Source organism: Macaca thibetana, chromosome 1, assembly GCF_024542745.1.
Source record: "Macaca thibetana thibetana isolate TM-01 chromosome 1, ASM2454274v1, whole genome shotgun sequence".
Taxonomy (NCBI): Eukaryota; Metazoa; Chordata; class Mammalia; order Primates; family Cercopithecidae; genus Macaca; species Macaca thibetana.
In genome coordinates this window covers 124,875,563-124,893,698 of record NC_065578.1, presented here as the reverse complement: position 1 = coordinate 124,893,698, position 18,136 = coordinate 124,875,563, and the positions used below count along the sequence as shown (strand labels likewise).

The following is an 18,136-nucleotide window of genomic DNA, read 5'->3' as shown; positions in this document are numbered from 1 at the left end:
CTATGCATTCAATAATGTAGCACAACTCTGATGATGCAGAAACTATAAGAGATACAAGGAAAAACTTAAAGAAAATAACATAGTAATAATAGGGCACTTTAATCACCTCTCTCAGCTCAAGACAGTAAGTGTAGAGAAGAAACAGTGCATTAAATAAAATACAAAGAACTCTACAGACGTATAGTCCAGCAATGTATTAACCTAACAAGAAAAGACTATACCTTCTACACATGAAATATTCAATATCAGGTCACAAAGAAAACTTCAATGCATTACTCAAAACTAGAAATAGGCCCAGGTGTCGTGGCTCACGCCTGTAATCCCAGCACTTTGGGAGGCTGAGGCAGACAGATCGTTTGAGCTCAGGAGTTCAAGACCAGCCTGGGCAACATAATGAGATCCCATTTCAACAAAAAGAAAAATACAAAAATTATCTGGGCATGGTGGCACATGCCTGTAGTCCCAGATACTCAGGAGGCTAAGGAAGGAGGATCACTTGATCCCAGGAGGCAGAGGTTGCAGTGAGCTGATATTGTGCCACTGCATTCCAGCCTAGATGACAGACGGAGACCCTGTCTCAATAATAATAACAATAATAATAATAATAATAATAATAATAATAGAATTATTTATTTATTTATTGCTTTTTCTTTTCTTTCTTTTCTTCCTTCCTTTCTTTCTCTCTCTTCCTTCCTTCCTTTCTCTCTTTCTTTCTTTCTTTCTTTCTCTCTCTCTCTTTCTGCCTCTCTCTTGCTCTCTCTCTTCTTCTCTCTCTCTCTCTCTTTCTTTTCGAGACAGGGTCTCACTCTGTCACCCAGGCTGGAGTGCAGTGGCATGATCTCAGCTCACTGCTGCCTCCAGCTCCCAGGTTCAAGCAATTCTCCTGCCTCAGCCTCCCGAGTAGCTGGGATTACAGGCCCTTGCCACCATACCTGGTTAATTTGTATTTTTTGTAGAGGGGGGTTTTTGTCATGTTTCCCAGGCTGGTCTCAAACTCCTGAGCTCAAGTGATCCACCTTCCTGAGCCTCCCAAAGTGCTGGGATTACAGGCATGAACCATTGTCCCTGGTCACAAATATCATTCTTAAAGGAACATGTAATAGTGATGGCTTTTGCCAAACTTGTGTTGTTGTTGTTGTCTTTGGAAATTAACAATATATATGTAAACACACACACACATTATTTTAAAACTCTTGAATAAAAGGAACTGAATGTAAAATGAAATTGTTGAATTTTTGGAAAATGATAATTAAACTAGACATATAAGGATCTGTAGAACACAGCTACATGAATTCGCCATAAAAATTAATAAAAGTATAAGTTAACAACTAAAACAGAAAAGCAGTCAACAAGTAAATAAGTAAGTAAATGAATAAATAATCCCCCCCCCCTTTTTTTTTTTAGGAATCAACGTGTAGAAAAACCAACCTAATTTTGAAAAGAGTGTAAAAGGTGGGGTAAGAAGGCACAAACACACAAAATAAGAAATAAGAATAGGCAAAAGATACAAACAGATAGCTCACAAAATATACAAATGATGCTTAAATATATGAAAAGATGCTAAAGTTGTTTGTAATACCAGAAGCATAAACCAAAAGTATACTGAGATATGATTCTCACTATCAGCCTGACAAAAATTTGCAAGTTTGAGAAGAGATGATGATGAGGCTGGGGAGAAGCAAGCATTTTCACACCTTCTGGTGGGAATGCAAAATGAGACAGCCTCAATGGAGAGGAATTTGGTACAATTCAGCAATACTACATGTGCCTGTCTTGTTCCTGCTGTTTCTTTGGTGTCTGAAGTAGTGCCTAGCATTCAATAATTATTTGTTAAAGGGATTGGATGTCCTAATCTTTCCTGTCACATACATAAATTAACATAATCCCTACACAGACATGTGACTATGGAAACATAGACATAATCAAGCTCATAGCAAATAACAAAATGGAGTTTCTTTAGTGTTGTCAAAAAGTTATGCAGTTAGAAAGAAAGAGGCAGAGATAGGACTAAACCCAGGTCCTCAGACTGTCAACTCAGTGTCAAGTCAAACCTCACAGAGAAGAAAGGGCACCAGAGTGTATGAAGATCCATCCAAAGGGGCTGGGGAGGAAGCCATAGAAAGTGGTCCTTCCACTTCTCACCTCCAGCCTTAACAGGAAGTCTGGCCATGAAAATATGGAGAAGACACCATCTCAGCATCCATGTTCCGAGGACCTTGCAGGAATAGGAAGGTTATGAGTGACCATTCCTTTCAACAGTTAGGGTTTGGCAAATGTGTCTATGACTCAGAAAGGATGTTCTCTCAAAGCAGTTCAGAGCCCAGAGGCCTAAGAGAGGGGCCCTAAACCCCTGTGACCAGAAGGCATTCACGTAACATTCAAGGCAACTAGGCTGCTCCATCTCAGGCCCACGCCCTCCGTCTCCTGTAGGGACTTACCGCCCATCCTTGACTTTTAAAGTTTGCACATAGAGACTTCTTTCAAAAAATGTGCATGCTATTTTAGAGACAAGAGGGAAAATTTGTGGAAAATACAGAGACTTGATGGGAATGAAGTATGTTTACACTTTCTGAGACAGACTCTATTTTTTTCAAAGGATAAAGAAATCATCCTTCCAAATCATATCAAACACATTGAAATGTACACACAGGCCACTTAAATACAATTTTTGCTGAAAATTTTTTGAAAAAAATTTTTATAGTTTTGTTTTTGGAATTAGGACATAAGTTGTACCTTTGCCTCATTTTAGCTATGACTTCTTTGCAGTTGCAAAGAAAATTTTTGCAGTTGCAAAGAAGTTGCAAAGCACATTTTTGAAAATATATATATATTAAAATTGCTTAACAGGTAAGAATTTTTTATTAATACTAAATTTAACAATAAATGAGATTCACAAAGCTTTATATCTAGACATTTAAATTTAAATGTTTATAGATTTCCTTTGCACATTTATTTTGGATCTGACACACAGGTATACCTATGGAAAGACATCTATTTATTTTATTTTATTTTATTTTTGTAGACAAGAAAATCTTTTATTTTAAACCACAAATTGTCAGCAGGTGGTCATAACTATCCATGTTTTATTAAAATCACGTAAAACCTAGGTTCAAAAGCACCGCTGATTATTGCTCTAGAAAAACTGCATGAAAAACTCAAATATGCACAGTAAAAACACCACAGTATACACAGTACTAAATTTTAAAGCAAGTGCGTGGAACGCTGAATCCATCTTACACACAGCTTCCAATATTCAACTGATATTTGTTTTACTTGAGGATGATGGAAATTTCCAAAAAGCATGATTATGAGAGGGTAAAATGTTGATCCTTACATATTTTTGCATGCCAACTAGTAGAGTCCTAAAAAATTAACATTTAGAAAATAGTAGAAACAGTTTTTAAAAGTTGACCCAAGAGATACATAAAATTAACCCCAGTTTTTCATGGCAATTTATTCTCCCTGGTTAACTACAGATTCAGTTTTCTGTGCCTCTTCAGCTTTAGTTTCATCATTTTCAGATGGTGCAGTACCTTCCTTTCCAGCTTCCTGCTTTTCCTTTCTTCCCTTTAGCACCTCTGCTAACCTTTGCTCCAGGTTCTTTCTCAGCAGATGTTTTTCTTTGTTTGGGTGCAGGTTTTGGTGGAGGAGGTTTTACTGACCATCTGGGAGACCATCTTGTGGGCTCCTGTTTAGTTACTTTGGAGCCATCTTCGCCCTCTGTATTCTCTGAAGACTTTCTCTTCTGCATAGTGGCTATGTCAGTGCAGCAAAAAGTAAAGCAACGGGGTGGAACTGCTGGCGCTGCCTCTGGATGCTGCCTCTGCCACTGCAGCTGCTCATGCACAGGGCACAGCACAGCCCCTATCTATTTATGTTTGATTCAAATATTTTTGTTGGCTCTTGCAGAGCTCATAAGTCCCAGTCACATTGGATTGGTTGTAGTGTGTAAAATGGCCCTGTCCTCAGGGACACTCAGGGCTGAAGCCTCGCTTCAAAGGCCCAGAAAACCTCTTTCACCAGGTAGCGTCCCAGTCTGCTAGACGGCAAGTATACTGTGCTGCTGTCCCCTAGTGGCAGATACGACTAATACCTGTAAAGGAGCTCCGGCTGTGATTCTGCTGGAATGGGAAGGAAGATGGCATCAGACGTAGGAACGGGCTCAGTGGTGTGGTCTTGGGCACAACAGCACCCAGAGTAAGTGGCCCTGAACCCTCAGTAGTGAAGCTTCCAGTAGTGAGAGCAGCCCCAGGCTGCTCTGAGCCCTGGGGCTGAGTGTGTGTTTGTGTGTGTGTGTGTGTGTGTGTGTGTGTGTATTTTTAAGGAGTGCCTTTCACGGAGCCACTCCTACTGGCAACTATCTTCCAAAAACTATATATCTACATCATTTCCAGGGCCTTGGCACACTGTGTGAGGATGTCCTGATTATCCCACCTAGGAAAGCACATTTCTGGAGCAGTCCCTACAGAGAGGCAGGGAGGTCAACATCCTGTGGCTCTCCCTCCTCAAGACAGAAAGTGATGGTCTGTGCACTTCTCCTAGGAGCCCTGAGACCAAGGCTATAGTCTGCTGTTGTCCTGGTTACTCACAGAAGGCTGTGGATTCAACTCTCAGGACTGATGTAGGCCACCACTCAGCTTTGTGTGGCACGTCCTCAGTGTTCCCCATTTATACACGAGCTACAAGTAATTAATAAATGATGGTTCCCCTGGCCACATCTTTAGAAAGTAAGCAGGGTTAGGGCTGGAATAAGCACCTCCTATTCTTACCTACTTCCATTTAATGGAGGGAAAAAAACTAAGAAACTAAAGCAGCCAAATGGCTTTGCCCCTAAGGTCTGCATGAGTGGTGAGAGGCTTACAGATCCGCAAGACCCAGTTCATTTAGAGGGGATGAGGGTGAGGGTGTGGGCCTGTTGGAACAGACAAGGCTAAACTTTCAAGGCAGCATCACCTCCTGTCCATCATGGCTGAAAGGTGCCTCTTGACCTTCTTCTCACAGCACTAAACACCCTCCAGGGGAGAGGCTCCCTGTTCCACGGTATTATCAGGTGGTTATGAGCCCATGGCTCTGGGTGAAATGCAGAGGAGACACTGGTTCCGGTTTATTTAGGGATTCTCTAGAAAAGAGCTGATACTACAAAGTGACAAAAAGAGGAATACTTTTTGGAGAGGTGTCCTGGGTGCCAACATAGTAACACACACTTTTGGAATTCTCTGGTCTTCTGTTTGGAAAGGAAAAGTAAATCAGTTAGGTAACCAGATAGCCAGGTGATGTTCCAGACCCACGATTTTTGTCTTTGCTTTGGATGTTTTCCTTTTATTTTTAGTTGACACATAATAATTGTATGTATTTATGGGGTATAGAGTAATATTCTGATACATATATACAATATATAATGATCAAATTAGGGTAATTAGCACGACCATCACCTCAAACAATTGTCACTTATTTGTGTTGAGAACATTCAAAATTCTCTCTTCTAGCTTTTAGAACGTAGACAATAAATTGTCGTTGACTATATTCACCATACAATGCTATAGAACAAGGGTGCCCAAGTCCATGCCCTATTAGGAAACAGGCCACACAGCAGGAGGTGAGCAGCCGGAGAGTGAGCATTACTGCCTGAGCTCCACCTCCTGTCAAACACTAATGTGAACTGCACATGCAAGGGATCTAGGTTGCATGACCCTTATGAGAAGCTAAGGCCTGATGATCTGAGGTGGAACAGTTTCATCCCAAAACCATCCCCTCAGCCCCTGGGGACCCTGGAAAAATTGTCTTCCACAAACCAGTCCCTGGAGCCAAAATGCTGGAGACAGCTGCTGTGGAACATTAGAATTCACTCCTCCTATCTAGTTGTAATTTTGTATCTGTTAAGCAACCTTTCCCAATCTTCCCCTCCCCTCTACTCTTTCCAGCCTCTAATGCCCCCAATTCTACTCTGTACTTCCTGGGGATCCATTTATTTTTACTCCTACATGCGAATAAGAACACGTGGTCTTTATCTTTCTGTGCCTGACATTTCACTTAATGTAATGTCCTCCAGGCTCATCCATGTTGCTGTGAATGACGGGATTTCATTCTTTTTTAGGCTAAATAGTATTTCATTTTGTATATACACACATTGTCATTATCCATTTATTTGTTGATGGACATTTAGGTTGATTCCATCTCTTGGCTACTGTAAATAGTGTTGCAATAAACAAGCAGTTGCAGGTATCCCTTTGATATACTGATTTCCTTCCCTTTAGATACATACCGGGTAGTGGGACTGCTGAATTATATGGTAGTTCTATTTTTAGTTTTTTGAGAAAAACTTCATACTGTTTTCCATAATGATTGTACTAATTTACATTCCCACCAACAGTGTATAAGAGTTCCCTTTTCTCCACATCCACACCAGCATGTGTTATTTTTTGTCTAACAGTCCTTTTAACCGGGGTAAAATGATATCTCATTGTGGTTTTGATTTTCATTTCCCTGATGACTAGTGATGTTGTGCATTTTTTCATATAGCTGTTAGCCATTTGTCTGTCTCCTTTTGAGGTATGTCTATTCAGATTCTTTCCCCACTTTTAATAGGATTATTTGTTTGTTGTTGAGTTCCTTGTATGCTTTGGATATTAGTCCCTTGTCAGTGAATAGTTTGCAAATATTTTCTCCCCTTCTACAGGTTGTCTCTTTACTCTTTTGTTTGCTTTGCTGTGGGGAAGCTTTTTCGTTTAATATAGTTCCATTTGCCTATTTTTGATTTAGTTGCTTGTGCTTTTGAAGTCTTAGTCATAAAATCTTTGCTCAGACCAATGTCCTGAAGTATTTTCCCTGTTTTGTTCCAGTAGTTCTATAGCTTTGAGTTTTATGTTTAAATCTTTAATCCAGTTTGAGTTGATTTTCATATATGGTAAAAGATAGGGGTCTAGTTTCAGTCTTCTGTAAATGGTTATCCAGGTTTCCCAGCACTATTTATGGAAGAGGGTGTCCTTTCCCTAGTGTATGTTCTTGGTAGCTTTGCTGAAAAATCAACTGGCTGTAAATATGTAAACTTATCTCTGAGTTCACTGTTCCATTCCATTGGTCTATGTCCGACCCAAGGTTTTTCTCAGGCTTTGTATAATTTTGTACTGAGCAAGCAGGAACTCAATCAATGCATGTTTTTAAATTTCCTAAATAAAGAAATACAAATCCTTTTTAAAGTAAGAAAAAATAGCCATGAACCATCATATATTTATCACAGAGAAATCAAAAAAGACACAAGCAAAGAGATTAATATTTTTAAAAACCAATACCAGAAATAACCACTGCTATTTAATTCCTCTAGACCCTCTTCTATATGCAAATTACCATACAGACATCTATATGAAAGTGTATGTCTATATGTGCAAATTTATATGTAAATTATATCTATAAATTGTATATCTATATGCAAAACATACACAATATATACCTTTTGCAAACTATATATGCATATACACCTATATACTATACAAATATGTACGGCTGTGGAATAACTTCTACAGACTATTTTCAGTGATTTAGGGCAGCCCATGTTAGTAGAGTTTGGTGGTTAGGACTGTGTGCTTGGGAGCAAGTTTACCTAAGTTCAAACCTCTGCTGTGTACCTTAGACGAGATGTGTCCTTGATCAAGGCACATACGTTAATTATCTCATCTCTAAAGTGGAGAAAATAATGGCATTTCCTCACAGGTAGTTGTGAGAATAGCTAAATCCATATATTTAAAAGTGCCTGACACATGGCAGGGTAAGCCTTCAAGAAGTCTTTTTTTTTCCCCCCATCAACTTTCATTTCCTGGGGTACATGTGCAGGATGTGCAGGTTTGTTACACAGGTAAGCATGTGCCATGGTGATTTGCTGCACAAATCAACCCATCACCTAGGTGTTAAGCCCCAGCATCCATTAGTAATTCTTCCTGATGCTATCCCTCCCTGCTCTGCCAGACGCCAGTGTGTGTTGTGCCCCTCTATGTGTCCATGTGTTCTCATCAGTTCGCTCCCACTTGTAAGTGAGAACATGTAGTGTTTGACTTTCTGTTCCTGCATCAGTTTGCTGAGGATAATGGCTTCCTGCTCCATCCATGTCCCTGCAAAGGACATGATCTCGTTCCTTCCTTCTTATGACTACATAATATTCCAGGGTGTTATGTACCACATTTTCTTTATCCAGTCTATCAAAGAAACTATCATCAGAGTGAACAGAAAACCTACAGAGGGAGTGAAAAATTTTGCAATCTATCCATCTGACAAAAGTCTAATATCCGGAGTCTACGGGGAACTTAAACAAATTTACTAGAAGAAAACAAACAACCCCACTAAAAACTGGGCAAAGGACATGAACAGACACTTCTCAAAATAAGACATTCATGCAGCCAACAAACATGAAAACAGGATCAGCATCACTGATCATTAGAGAAATGCAAATCAAAACCACAATGAGATACCAACCATCTCACTCCAGTCAGAATTGCAATTGTTAAAAAATCAAGAAACAACAGATGCTGGCGAGGTTGTGGAGAAAAAGGAATGCTTTACACTGCTAGTGGGAGTGTAAATTAGTTCAAACATTGTGAAAGACAGTGTGGTGATTCCTCAAAGATCTAGAAGGAGAACTACCATTTGACCTAGCAATCCCATTACTGGGTATATACTCAAAGAAATATAAATCTTTCTGTTATGAAGATACACGCACTTGTTTGTTCATTGCAGCTCTATTCACAATAGCAAGGACATGGAATCAACCCAAATGCCCAACAGCGATAGACTGGATAAAGAAAATAAGTTTTAAGTGAAGCATTTTTTAAGGCCATTTATAAAGCAAAGAATGTTTAAAGAAAGAGAAAAAGATACAAATGGTCCTAATCAGACAGACCGTCACCCAATATAGAAGATTCTCATGGGCTAGACTTTCATTCTATGAATATAATTGTGGCTTCCAGCAGGTGTTCTAGACCACGGCTTAACCTGGGGATTTCCATCTCAAAGAAAACCTAAAGACTAGGGCTAAATCTGTGTATTATTCTAAATGTACCAATGTAACACCAACACTCCCGCCTTCTCTCCCAAGCCCCTGTCCTGTCCATCAGCTTCTCACTGTTCCATTTCTCTCCCACTCAAGACTAAGCTGCTAGATAAGAGGATATGAAATCGATCTCTAATTGGTTTATTTTCCCACAGGATTCAGGCAGAGGAAGGGAGGGCATGTGTCATTGGAGAGGGCATAGTCAACCATTTCCAACTATTGCATCTGACTTAGAGAGGAACATTTAACAGACTAAAACAATTGGAGCCACATTGACAAGAAAAATCTTTTTTGTCATTTTATGATACATTTCATCATGTATCATGACATACTCATCATTTAGGTTCCTTTTATTTTTATTTCAAGAGGAAGTCACTATCTGCAGAGGAAAATTCCCATATACAGGCTGAAATCTACCCCATTTTTCAACCTTAATCCCAAATATAAATAATCACAAATAATAAAGAATGCTATGTTGTATGCTGATTTGTATATTACTATGAATTTGTGAGCACCAAATTTGTGCTAACCATACTATAAAATGAACCAGACTTAGGCTGTAGCCTAAGGAGCTCCAGTCAAGGAGCTAGCATGAAGTTAATACATGAGAAATATATTGAATTAACAAGGAATCTTATCTCAGAGTGCAAAAACCCATGCCCTCTACCTGTGAACTCCCAAACTAATCTTAGCCTTTATTATATGGTTCCAGATGGCTCTGTTGCAGCCATCATCATTTCTTCAAATGACTTTTTGAGCCTCATTTTCAGGTGCAGAGAAATATATTTGTAAAGTAACTCTACTCTTCATGACCATAACCTCCCTCTCCCAAAACAACATCTCTCATTTCATCAGGGATCTTTTTCCACTGCCTGCTACTCACAACAAACACATAGTTGCCCTCATAAAACAGACAACTAAAATCCACTTCTATGTTCCATGATACACCAGCCAGGAACTCACTCTTCTAATTACCGTCAATTTCATGATAAGATTAAAAGCCATACCTACTACTGAAGTGTCTGTTTGTCTTATAAATAAATGTCGTAAAATTCAATTACACCACCTTACCCACAATCAATAAAAAATTAAGTCACACCTTCACGTAACAAAGGGCGTTGTTAATCTCAAAATTAAACAGCAATGCAGGAATGCGTGGTAAGCCACAGACATTTTTTTTTCAAGCTATGACCTGATCTTTCTCACTTAACTGGTTCTGGCATTCTGCCTCCCCTCTAGGGTTTTGCTATCAGATTAATCTGTTGATTTCTCTGCTCTACACACTTACATAAGCACCTACGTGGATGTGGGCCTGCAGGTGGCTCTGCTGTTATTTGTGGTATCTGTTGAAACCAATCAGTTTATCCAGTTTGGTGGCATGCCACAAGTGCTAAGCCCACACTTCTTCAGAGGAAAATTTGGCCATCAAATGGAGGCACCTTTCATTCCCCCTACAAGGAATGACAACCCTCACCTCTCCCAAGACCCAAGAACTAATAAGAAAATTTGTATATGCCAAGCTTTTTCAGTTTTGAATTTGAAATTTATCTGCCCTCCTCTGTCTCAAAGTGCTGATCATCTCCTGAGAGACTCATGATGTAGTAGAAAGATGCCAGTGTCAGAGGGACAGACAGACCTGGGTTCAATCCTGGCTCTGCCACCTACCATCTGTGTGGCTTTGGATCTAAGGCTCTTTCTGAGCTATGGTTTCCTCACTAGAAAATGAGAATTATAATATTTCCCTCAAGAAAGTTTGCGGTATTATTAGTATATGTCAAGCAACTTTCAGGCAGATATGTTCCATATATGTTGGTGCCCCATTCTCTCCCTTCTCCCATCTGCACCACGTCTTCCCACCCTCACCAATGTACTCTCCTATTTTCTCACACAAGAAATTGCCAGCTTCTATTATTTTCCTCCAATAAGCCTTCCCAAATCCTCCTTTTAACCTGCCCCTTTTACCTACAACCTCCAAAGTTCTTGGGAAGCCAGGACCAGAAATGTGTTGTTGGTGGCTCAGTTACCTGGGACCACACATTGCAAAAACAATGAATTATTTTTTGAGAAATGTGGAGTGAGATGGGCTAGACACTACTGGAGGGGTACTAAATTGGAGCAAACCTTATAAAAATTATGAATATACAACAGGGTTTTTAAAATGTTCATACCTCTGACTCAATAATCTTACCTCTAGGAGTTTATCATATTAAGGAAATTATCAGATAAATCTTCTAAGATTTGTGTAAAGGATGTTCATTACAGTATTGTAATAGCAAAAATTTGGAAGCAATCAAAATATCCAAGAACAGAATACTGAAATACTGGAGTAAATACTAGGCCATCATTAAAAACCATCATTTAAGAGTGTATAATGACATTGGAAAATGCTTACAATTTAACACAAAATTATGAGTATATCATCAATTTTAACACTATATTATAAAAAATAAAATTGTAACATATAATCTAGCAATTTCACTTCGAGTTATATACTCAAAAGAAGTGAAAGCAAGAACTAGAACAGTTTTTTTTTTCTTTTTCTTTAAAAGTGTTTTATTGATATATATTAGTTGTACATATTTGGTGATAGAATAGATATTTGTATGCCAACATTCATGGCAGCAATATTCATAACAACCAAAAGTGGAAGCAGCCCTGGTGTCTATCAGAAAAGATAAGCAAAATGTGTTGTACACAGATACAATGGAATATTGTTCAGACTTGAAAAGGAAGGAAATTCTGACACATGCTACAACTTGGATAACCCTTGAGAACATTATGCTAAATGACATAAGCCAATCACAAAAGGATAAATACTGCATGTATAATTTCACTTATGTAAAGCACCTAGAGCCATCAAATTCATACAGAAAGTAGGATTGTGATTTCCAGAGCCTGGGAGGAGGGAGGAATAGGATGTTAGTTTGGAAAGATAAAATATTTCTGGAAATAGATGGTGGTCATGGTTGCACAATGAATAAGGGAGGAAATGGTCTTCTACCTCAAGCAGCTAAATCACACATTTAGAATAGGATTCAGCTAAGGGTAACATAAAAAGAAAGATATTAGTAGGCTGAAATGCATTTAAAAAGAAAGCACTGGGATTATAAACCGTGTCGTAAGAGGAATGTTTGAAGGAAGCAGTGATATTTAGACTGAACAAATGATTTGCAAGATTCAAAGGGAGCAGGACAGTAGTAGAGTGCAGGAAGTATTGGATAGGTCCTCATGTAGATATCATGTGTATTAGAGTATGAAATGCACTAAATGAGTGGATAAAGAAACTGTGATATATATACACACACACACACAACACACACACACACAAATATGATGGAATACTATGCAGCTATAAAAAGTAATGAATTAATGTCATTCACAGCAACCTGGATGACATTGGAGACTACTATTCTAAGTGAAGTAACACAGGAGTGGAGAACCAAACATCAGATATTCTCACTCATAAGTGGGAGATGAGCTATGAGGATGCAAAGGCACAAAAATGACACAATGGACTTTGGGTACTCAGGGGGAAAGGGTGGGAGGGGGGTAAAGGATAAAAGACTACAAATTGGGTTCAGTGTGTACTGCCTGGGTGATGGGCGCACCAAAAATCTCACAAATCACCACTAAGAACTTACTTGTGTAACCAAATGCCACCTGTTCCCCCAAAACCTAGGGAAACATATTTTTTAATGGAATAATGGATCATCATGGAGTCTGTCATTACAATGGCCACTCTGCAGCCAAATTTCAAGTATGGAAATGCACCCAGTACAGTTCAGTGTCACTGCAGCTTACATGGTGTGATATGAGAGTATATATCAAGAAAGCTCCTCTGCCCAAAATTTCTTGCTTTTTATCCATTTTTCCCACAATTCACAGGTGTTAAAAGGCATAAAATTTTAACTATAACTCAAGGAAACTTTAACTTTTTAATGTCAGAGGTGTTAAAGGGCATCAAATTCTAAGTATAACTTAAGGGAAATTTTAACTTTTTAACTTTAACTTGAGGATCACTTTTCTGGTCCTTTGAAGACAAAAAAATCTGAGGATATATGATTGTAACAACCACTGGGGCTGGCATGGTGACTTGTGCCTGTAATCTCAGTGCTTTGTGAGGCTGAGGCAGGAGGATGACTTGAGGCAGGAGTTCGAGGCTGCAGTGAGCTATGATCGTGCTGCAGCACTCTAGCCTTAGTGACAGAGCAAGACCTTCTCTAAAAAAAAATAATTTTTTAAAAAAGAGTATGAAATGCCCTATGCTTAAAGAAGTTCTTTGTACCATATGTTTGTACATAGGCAGGTGTGAAGGAGTAGTGGCTGACAAGACAGAGAGGTAAGCAAGGGCTTGATCATTTGTTCACTCAACAAATATGTATTTATTGATATACCTACTCACAAAGAACTTACTAATCCATGCTAAGAAGTTCTGGTTTTAACCAAACAGTATTAAGTAACTACTGAAGTACTTGAAAGTCCTACAATTCAATTTGTATTTTAGAAAGTTCATTCTGGAGGTTGAGCAGTGGATTATTTAGAGAATGGCAAGACTGGAGGCAATTAGAGATGACTTAAGAAGCTGTTTCAGAAATCCAGGTTTACAAAAAAAAAAAGCAGTGGAGTGGGAGCAAAAAGGACATGGTTCAAGGAAATATTTAGATACTAAAATTGACAGAATTTGATGATGCATTGGCTTCGGAAAGTGAGAAAAAGTAAAGTTAGGACAATTCTTGAGATTTTGTTGCATGCAGTGGGGTGACTGTAATGAACACAGAAACCCACTATAGGATGAAGAGAAAATTGAAATGGGGAAAATTGTGAAGTCCATTTTGTACATGTCAATACCTGTGGAAGACATTGCTAGTCACCTACCAGAATCCATTTTCTCCTTTTTCCACATAATGGTAGCTAGGATATGGCTGCCCAGCCTTCCTTTGGCACTGTATTTTGCAGGCACTCTTTGTAGTGGGGTAGTGGCCGTGTGGTTAAGACCTTGCCGGTAGAATGTGACCAAGAGCAAATTGCACAACTTCCTTCTCACTTGCTTAAGAATAAATCCCTGTCCCTGGATTTCTGCTCCTTCTCCCTGCTACTGTTTGGAATGGTGATGACTTAAATGACCTAGGAAGTCTCAAGTTGAGGATAGCAGAGCCTACACTAACCTGAGTTTCTGCATATATCAGAGCTGTCTGCTCATCTCAAACATTCATCTTGGGCTGTTCACATGATAGAGAAATATGCATATTGTTCTTTACACTATTAATTTTAGAGCAGTTTTGTTACAGTAGCTTAGCCCACCTCATACAGCATCTAAGTGGAGATATGGACAGTTGACTATACTAGTCTGAAGTTCAAGAAAGAGGTAAATTTATCAGTTATAATTAAATTGGGTTAACATCAAAGGCATGTATATGAATAACTCATAAAATATATAAAGAAAGAAAAGAAAAAGACTTCAGGTGTAACACAAAGGAATACAATCTGTAAAGTGTGCATAGAGGAAAGAAGAGGATATCACATTGAAGTATAAAAAGAATAATAAGAGAATTAGAGGATAGGCAGTATTACAGCAGTCAATACAGGAGTTAGTATCAAGGACACAGCAGTCAAAGGAAGTTGTCAAGGAAACAAGTTCCATGAGAATATGGAGCCCAGAACACCAAGGATTAGCCATGGACCAGAGATGGAACGTTTTTCACACAGCAAGAAAATGTCAGGAGACATTTTCAGTCAATGTATGTACACATTCCTTCAAGACAAGGAATACTTGAAATAATAGTATCTGAACTAATTGAGTCTAACAGGAGAAAGAGAAGAGGAAAAGGACATTGAAGGTAGATGGAGTAGCCTTCAATGTCAGGAGGCATGCAGAAAAAGGAAAGTTTCTAAAAATATCACAAGAGGCTAAACAGTGATCATTATTTTCTCTAAAAGTAGAATGAGGTTGGTGTTGGACTTATAGCTCATGGAAAGTGATAATGGTTTAGAACAGTTTCTGAGGGTGGAAAAATATGTTGCAGAGAAGCTAGTGTTGAATGATTTCCTCTGTGTGTAGTTAGTAGTGGTGGTTAGATGGTAATACTAATCCAAAACGGGTACTCTGTGCAGCAAGTATCATATAAAGATGCAGGTTAAAAAGTAAAGGATATTGGTGAGAGCAGATGGAGGATTTCTCTTTTCATCACTTTGATCCTTGTGTTCACAGAGATATTATACCAGGTCTGTCATATCATCTATGACAAACTTGGTGCCATCACCATCATAACACCTTTCTAAGTCTGGGAGCTATATTTCCCCCAGACACCTTCCTATATTGTTCTGGATTTGAATTTGCCAGTGGGGGGGAAAAAAAACCAACTTGTGTCATCTTTAGAAGGTGGGAGCAAAGAGCAAGCTATTCTTTTTAGGAGGTCAAGGAGGGCAGAAGTGGTAGCTTCTAGAAATCCTCCACAGTAACTTTTTCTATAGATTCTGAAGATCTACAGACCTATCTCTCAGCTCCTCCCACATTCACATAATCTCTAATTTCTACATGAAATCTCTTTTTCCCATAGTAATCATGGTAGCTGTCTTCTGACCAAAACCAGATGGGTATGCCAGGCCTAGTGTTGATGTGGCTATCCTCATCCTCTCTGAAAGCAAATAAAAAACAAACTCTAATTATTCTGACCTTCAGTCAACTCTGTTTTTCTTGGCAATGTTGTTTGGAAAAACATCTGGAAATACCTCAGACACTATTGCCTTGGGTTCTTGGATTTCATCACCCAAAAATGTTTCCTTCATTCTTAGGAGCAGGCTTCTTCTTGGGTTCCTTCATTCCCACAGTGCTCCCACATAACTGGATACTATCATCTCAGACAGAACCTCAGCATTCTTGGCAGCACTTGTCAATAGGAGTCCACCAATGAATACCGGATGTGGATATATCATGGGGCTGACCCTGGATACTCCTAACCCCTTCCTAAGTAGTGATTCACCATGATCATACTCAGTTATTTAGACAGCAAGAAGGTTCTTTACTAGACTGCTTGGAATTTCATGCCTCAGGTAGTGCAGGCTCCAAAGCCAGCTATATACACAATTTGGCACATTAGTAGGATGTGACAGAGTTTAAAGAGCCAACAACTTTGTCTAGCTTAAAAGATAAGTCCTACTTAGTTCTGGGCACACAGTAGTGGCCTAATTTACTTAGATCGTAAGAACCTGGGTTTCTGAATCCTCTCTCGCAGCCAACTGTTGTGATCAAGAGTATAGATTCCGCAGTCAGACTGCCTGAGATTAAATGCTGGCTTGATTTGGGAAAAACTGTTTAACCTCTCTGTAACTCATCTGTAAAATAGGGATAATAAAATGAGGATTAAAGAAATAATGCACTTAAAGTACTTCATACATTTTGGGTGTAATAATAATAATATAAACAGACGTTGGAGTTATTGTGGGTTTGGTCCCAGACTACTGTAATAAAGCAAGTATTGCAATAAAGCAAGTCACATAAATTTTTTGGTCTCTCAGTGTATATAAAAAGTTACGTTTATACTATACTGTAATCTATGAGGTGTGTAATAGCATTATGTCTAAAAAATGTACAAACATTTTAAAATATTGGGTCAATGAAGATATTAATGGAGAAATATAAATACTTTTTGAAACAAATGAAAATGGAAATACAACTTACCAAAATGTATGGGATATGGCAAAAGCAGTGCTAAGAAGAAATTTCATAGCAAAATATCTACATCAAAAAAATAGAAATATTTCAAATAACCTAACAATGTACCTCAAGGGACTAAAAAAGCAAGAACAAACCAAATCCAAAATTAGTAGAAAGAAAAATAATAAAGATCAGAGCAGAACTAAATGAAATAAAGACTACAAAATACAAAAGATCAAAGAAATAAAAAGCTGGTTTTTCTGAAAAGAAAAAATCAACAGCCATTAGTTAAACTAAGAAAATAAAAGACCCAAATAAATAAAATTAGAGATGAAAAAGAAGATACAAAAATGCAAAGGATCATTAGAGACAATTATGAACAATTATACTTTAACAAATTGAGAAACCTGGAAGAAATGGATTAATTCCTGGACACATGCAACCTACCAAGATTGAATCAGAGTGAAAGAGAAAACTTGAACAGACCAACAACAAGTAATGAGATGAAATCAGTAATAAAAAGTCTCCCAACAGAGAAAAGCTAAGAACTGAACGGCTTTACTGGTAAAGTTTACCAAGCTTATAAAGAAGAAATAACACTAATTTGTCTCACACTGTTCCAAAAAATTGAAGAGAAGGGAATTCTTGCTAACTCATTCTATAAGGTCAGCATTACTCTGACACCAGAACCAGACAAGGACACAACAAAAAAGGAAACTATTGGCCATTATTCCTGATGAACATACATGCAAAAATTCTTAACAAAATACTAGCAAACCAAATCCAACAGCACATCAAAAAGGTGATACACCATGATTAAGTAGGATTTATCCCAGGGATGCAAGGATAATTTGATATATACAAATCAGCAAATCTAATACATTATGTCAACAGAATGGAGGACAAAAACCATACAATCATCTCAACAGATGCATAAAAAGTACCTGATGAAATTCAACGCCCCTTCATGATAAAAATTCTCAAAAAAATTACACATAGAAGGAACATACCTCAACAAGATAAAGGCCATTTATGGCAAACCCACAACTCCACAACTAACATAATACTGAACGAAGAAAGGCTAATAGTTCTTGATTTTTAAAAGCTAAAAGTTTTTCCTGTAAGAACTGGAACAAGACAAGGATGCCTACTTTTATCACTCTTATTCAACATAGTACTGAAAGTACTAGCTAGAACAGTCAGGCAAGAGAAGAAAATAAATGGCATACAAATTGGGAAACAGGAAGTCAAATTGTCCCTCTTTTCAGATGATGTGATATTAAATATAGAAAAACCTAAAGACTCCACCAAAAAACTCAGGTATGATAATGAATTCAATAAAGTTGCAGGTTACAAAATCTACATACAAAAATTAGTCATGTTTCTATACACCAATAACAAACTAACTGAAAAATCAAGATAGCACTTCCTTTCACAATAGCTAC

The 18,136-nt window shown here is 38.2% G+C and overlaps 1 pseudogene; it reads right to left on the bottom strand.

Annotated features, from left to right (window-relative positions):
* Window positions 1-3,418: 3,418 nt before the first annotated feature.
* Window positions 3,419-3,859, bottom strand: LOC126935027 (high mobility group nucleosome-binding domain-containing protein 3-like; annotated as a pseudogene).
* Between the last annotated feature and the right edge of the window lie 14,277 nt (window positions 3,860-18,136).